Here is a 6,000-nt window from a genome sequence, read left to right on the forward strand (position 1 = left end):
CACCAAATTAACTTATCGTTGATGCCTCATGATGTTTTAATCAAGTTGTTTCATAATGCTTTTTACTTCTCTGTTCTACTGAATACTGCTTCATTTGTTATCCGATCAATCCAGTTAATCCTAGACTTTATGATGGACTCACTTTTCGAAAGTTTCTAATCACTTTTTCTCTGAAAGATTTATAACCAACGTCTGTCTTTCATTTAAGGCTACACTAGACCAATACTTCCAGAGAAGACTTCTCAACTTTTAAATTTGCGTTCTACTTTCATATATTTTTCTTTTTCAGAAAAGCTTTACACGCTATTGTCAGTATGCATTTTATACTCTCTTTATTTCAGCCATAGTCAGCGGTTTTGCTGCTCACTAAATAAAATTCTTAATCCTTTACCACAGCATCACATGACTTAATTCGTGAACACACCATTACGACTGTTCCATTTTGACTGACGTTCGGCTTACATCCTCTCTCCAGGACACTATCCATCCATTTCAGTCAATTGGGCTCCCCAGTCATTTGACATATCTAAAAAATTCAATTGTCAACGAGAAACAGTGAAACTGTTATTTAAACTCCATTTTAAATTTTACCCTTGGTTTTGTTTACTATTTGCTCTACATACAAATTGAGTAGTTCGTGGGATAGTCGGAAAATCTATTCCATTCTCAATTGCTGTTTGCTTTTCATGTACTTTAAATTTAATAACAGCAGTCAAATTTAAACAAATCACAGATAAAATTAAGATCCCTGTATTTCATTCAAAGTAACTTAAACATTTCAAAGACTGTATTCCATTAAAAATTGCAAAATCTATTTCTAAATCTACAAATGCTACAAAAATGACTTTGACTTTCTTTGTCATACCTTCTAAAGTACGTTTTAGTGTCATTATTGTCTCTTGTGTACCAGCTTTTCTTTGAAATAATATAAGCCTCAATACATTGTTCCATTAGACTATAAAATTTTTGTATTGCAACTATGACTTGTACCGTCTGGTAATATTCACAACTGTCACAACTGGCTTTCCTTGGTGTTCGAATTATTACATTTTTATATACATTGGGTGTCAGGGATATAAGTGTAGATATTTTTTGTGGTGACTAAGGACAGTGTATGAACAACGTTACATCAGCATTTGCTTCATTTCCAGACAAATAATTATAGCTATTATGAATATTTTTCTTTTACGTTGGTTAGAACGTGTGGCACAAGCAAACCATTTATGTTTATTTTCCCCTGGGCAGCCGGTTGGGTACTGAAATGTGGATGCATGAAAGCAAACCGGAAAGTATATACTGACAAGCGTAGTCTATTTTGCGGGATAGTTACAAACATACAGAAAAATCAGGTAATAAATTATGTAATGTGTTTGCTGGACGAATGTTAGATGTAGAGATAAAACACCCAACAAACTGGTGTGTGTATGTATAAAGGTACCAATATTATGGAAATGGAAGAGGATGTAGATGAAGATGAAATAGGAGATATGATACTGCGTGAAGAGTTTGACAGAGCACTGAAAGACCTAAGTCGAAACAAGGCCCCCGGAGTAGACAACATTCCATTAGAACTACTGATAGCCTTGGGAGAGACAGTCCTGACAAAACTCTACCATCTGGTGAGCAAAACGTATGGCACTGGCGAAATACTCTCAGATTTCAAGAAGAATATCATAATTCCGATCTCAAATAAAGGTGGTGATGACAGATGTGAAATTTACCGAACTATCAGTTTAATAAGTCACGGCTGCAAAATACTAATTCGAATTCTTTACAGACGATTGGAAAAACTGGTAGAAGCCCACCTCGGGGAAGATCAGTTTGGATTCCGTAGAAATATTGGAACACGTGAGGAAATACTGACCCTACGACTTATCTTAGAAGCTAGATTAAGAAAAGGCAAACCTACGTTTCTAGCATTTGTAGACTTAGAGAAAGCTTTTGACAATGTTGACTGGAATACTCTCTTTCAAATTCTGACGGTGGCAGGGGTAAAACACAGGGAGCGAAAGGCTATTTACAATTTGTACAGAAACCAGATGGCCATTATAAGAGTCGAGGGACATGAAAGGGAAGCAGTAGTTGGGAAGGCAGTGAGACAGGGTTGTAGCCTCTCCCTGATGTTATTCAATCTGTATATTGAGCAAGCAGTAAAGGACACTAAAGAAAAATTCGGAATAGGCATTAAAATCCACGGAGAAGAAATAAAAACATTGAAGTTCGCCGATGACAGTGTAATTATGTCAGAGACAGCAAAGGATTTGGAAGAGCAGTTGAACGAAATGGACAGTGTATTGAAAGGAGGCTATAAGATGAACATCAACAAAGGCAAAACTAGGATAATGGAATGTAGTCAAATTGAGTCGGTTATGCTGGGGGTATTGGATTAGGAAATGAGACGCTTAAAGTAGCGAATGAGTTTTGCTATTTGGGGAGCAAAATAACTGATGATGGTCGAAGTAGAGAGGATATAAAAGGTCGACTGGCAATGGCAAGGAAATCGTTTCTGAGGAAGAGAAATTTGTTAACATCGAGTATAGATATAAGTGTCAGGAAGTCGTTTCTGATAGTATTTGTATGGAGTGTAGCCATGGATTAAGTGAAACATGGACGATAAATAGTTCTGACAAGAAGAGAACAGAAATGTGGTGCTACAGAAGAATGCTGAAGATTAGATGGGTAGATCACATAACTAATGAGGAGGTATTGAATAGAATTGGGAAGAAGAGGTTTTTGTGGCACAACTTGACTAGAAGATCTGGCGCTGCAGTCCGGAACCGCGAGACTACTACGGTCGCAGTTTCGAATCCTGCCTCGGGCATGGGTGTGTGTGATGTCCTTAGGTTAGTTAGGTTTAAGTAGTTCTAAGTTCTAGGGGACTTATGGCCTAAGATGTTGAGTCCCATAGTGCTCAGAGCCATTTGATCCATTTGACTAGAAGAAGGGATCGGTTGGTAGGACATGTTCTGAGGCATCAAGGGATCACCAATTTAGTATTGGAGGGCAGCGTGGAGGGTAAAAATCGTAGAGGGAGACCTAGAGTTGAATACACTAAGCAGATTCAGAAGGATATAGGCTGCAGTACGTACTGGGAGATGAAGCAGCTTTCACAGGAAAGAGTAGCATGGAGAGCTGCATCAAACCAGTCTCAGGACTGAAGACCACAACAACAACAACAACAACAGCAACCAATTATCACAATATAAGTACCTATGACCCTAACACGCAGTATATGAGGCTGTTTCGCCTGTCTGAAGTGGAGATGTTTTTAGTGGTTAGCTGTACGAAGGATCTTAGTAATTTAGAAGGAAGTGGTTGAAACTCTGCTGGAGATTGTCCCATATATCGTTCACTCTACACATAGAACGATCAGTATAGTACACTATAGAGAAATATCAGAAATATCGATAAGGAATTGAGGTTCACGGAGAATAAATAAAAACTTTTAAGTTTACCTACAACATTGCACTTGTGCCACACTTGGCAGAGAACGTGGTAGGTTGGTTGCACGGAACTGATAACGTATTAAAACGCGGTTATAAGATAGAAGCCAGTAAAACGAAGGTAACTGTTGTAGTGTTGTTGAATTAAATCAGGTGACGTTGTGGCAGCGATATTAGGAAACGAGGTGCTGAAGGTAGTAAATGAATTTTGTTGTTTAGCCTATAAAATAAAGACAACTGCAGAAGCAATGGAGAAGTAAAATTAAGATAAAAATAAAAGCCTTTCCGAAAAGAAGGAATAGGTTGAAATTTAATATAAGGGCAGATTTTAGTAGTCGCAGAATTATTCTGAAAATATTTGTCTGCAGTGTAGTCTTTAAGGGCTGAGAACGTTGTTGATAAACAACACACACAAGGAGAGAATAGAAACATTGGAAACGTGGTGTTGTGGATTATTCCTGAAGAAGAGAAACTAGTTGTTGTTGTTGAAGTCTTCAGTTAGAAAACTGGCTTGATGCAGCACATCCTCTGCCAGGTTCGACATTTCCACATAACCGCCGCAAGCAATGTCTATTTTATTCCGTTTACTGTATTCATGCCCTCCTCTGGCTTCCCTCTACAGTGTTCCCACCTCCCGTCCCTCTAGACACACTTTAATCACTGAAAATGACGATACCGCAGCCTGATGTCTCAGGATGCACTCTGCCAACTGTTCCATCTTTTAGTCAGATTGTGTAGTAATTTATTTTTCTCCAGTTCGATTCTGTAATTTCTCATTAGCTAATCGGTCTACAAATTTAATCTTCGAAATCCTTCAATAGGACCATATTTCAAAGGTTTCTGTTCTCTTCTTTTCTGAATTTCTTTTCGTCCATGCTTCGCTTATTGACAAGGATACATTTAGGATAAATACCTTAAGAAAATAAATCTTAAAATTTAAATATATACGTGATGTTCCCAAAATCTCTTTTTCAAATACGGATTTCTTGGTGTTGTTAGTCTGCATTTCATGTTCTCTCTACTTCAGCCATCATCACTAATTTTGGAGCAAAAGAACAGCAAAAATCCTTTACTACTTTCAGTGTCCTATTTTCTAATCAAATTGCCTCAGCTTCGCCTAAATTAATTCGACTATGTTTCATTGCCCTTGTCTTACTTTCGCTGATGCTCATCTTAGAACCTCTTTTCAAGACAATATCTGTTTTTTTACACTAATCTTTCGTCTGCCGTTAGTCACAGAATTAGAATGTCACCAGCAATCATCCGAGTTTTTGTTACTTCTCCTTGAACTTTAATTCCCTTTCTAAATGTCTCATTAGTTTCTGTTTTAGTTGGCAGGAGAGCCAACACCGTGTTACTAGAGGAGGCCGAAAGTCACGCGTTTTAACTCACGCAGGCTGGCGTGAGGTCTGGAACAGGACAAGGAAATTAGAATTTAGAAAAACGGAAGTAACTGGTTGAATACTTAACTTTAATCCGTTAATGAAGAACGTCGGTCTTGACGGTACATGAATCAGTATCAATAGTAACTGATAATGGCGCCTTGCTAGGTAGTAGCAAATGACGTAGCTGAAGGCTATGCTAAACTATCGTCTCGGCAAATGAGAGCGTATTTTGTCAGTGAACCATCGCTAGCAAAGTCGGTTGTACAACTGGGGCGAGTGCTAGAAAGTCTCTCTAGACCTGCCGTGTGGCGGCGCTCGGTCTGCAATCACTGATAGTGGCGACACGCGGGTCCGACGTATACTAACGGACCGCGGCCGATTTAAAGGCTACCACCTAGCAAGTGTGGTGTCTGGTGTTGACACCACATTCCTCCCCCGCAAATCGGCGTACGGTTGTGGTATAAGGCTTCCGCCCGCCGTAGGGAGGACCCCATGTTGACGTATGTGACGAGGTGGGGAGCCTAACAACAGGCGAGGCTGTGCCACCCGCACCCTGCCATTTGGACCGCGGGGAGCTAGGAAACGTCTGAAAACCTGCTCCAGGGTGCACGCCAACATGCGGTGTATGCGCCCGCAGAGAGACAGGAGGGGCCGAAGGGTCGACCTCCATCGGGCCGGGGCACCCGACGGGCGAAGACGACACATGGTCCGGAGCGGGCAAGAGTTCCATGTCGGATGACATCCGGTCACGGGAAGCGATCGGCAGCGCGTGACCCAGGGAGGCGCCCGGCGGTTGCAGCGACGCGTCCACTGCGGGCGTCGCCGGCGGGAGAACAGGCGGCGGCGGCGGTGGCGGCGGCGCGTCGCCATGGGGCAAAATGGAAGGCAGCGTCGGTAACACCTGGGGCTGAGGCGAGCCAGTAGATGGGTCCCCAGGGCGCTGACCGGACGGCACCGTCGCTGAAAGCAGACGGCGAGCGGCAGATCCCATGCGACGACTGAGGCGCAGCTGGTTGAGATGCCGGCGCACCTCACCAGAGGCCCCTAAAACGAGATACATAGCGCGTCCAAGGCAGCGAAGAATGCGCCCTTCGAGCCAACGCCGTGAACCTCGATAGTGACGATAGTAGACAACGTCGCCTGGAGAAAAAGCAGGTGTCTGCCGCTGCACA

Source organism: Schistocerca nitens, chromosome 2, assembly GCF_023898315.1.
Source record: "Schistocerca nitens isolate TAMUIC-IGC-003100 chromosome 2, iqSchNite1.1, whole genome shotgun sequence".
Lineage (NCBI taxonomy): Eukaryota > Metazoa > Arthropoda > Insecta > Orthoptera > Acrididae > Schistocerca > Schistocerca nitens.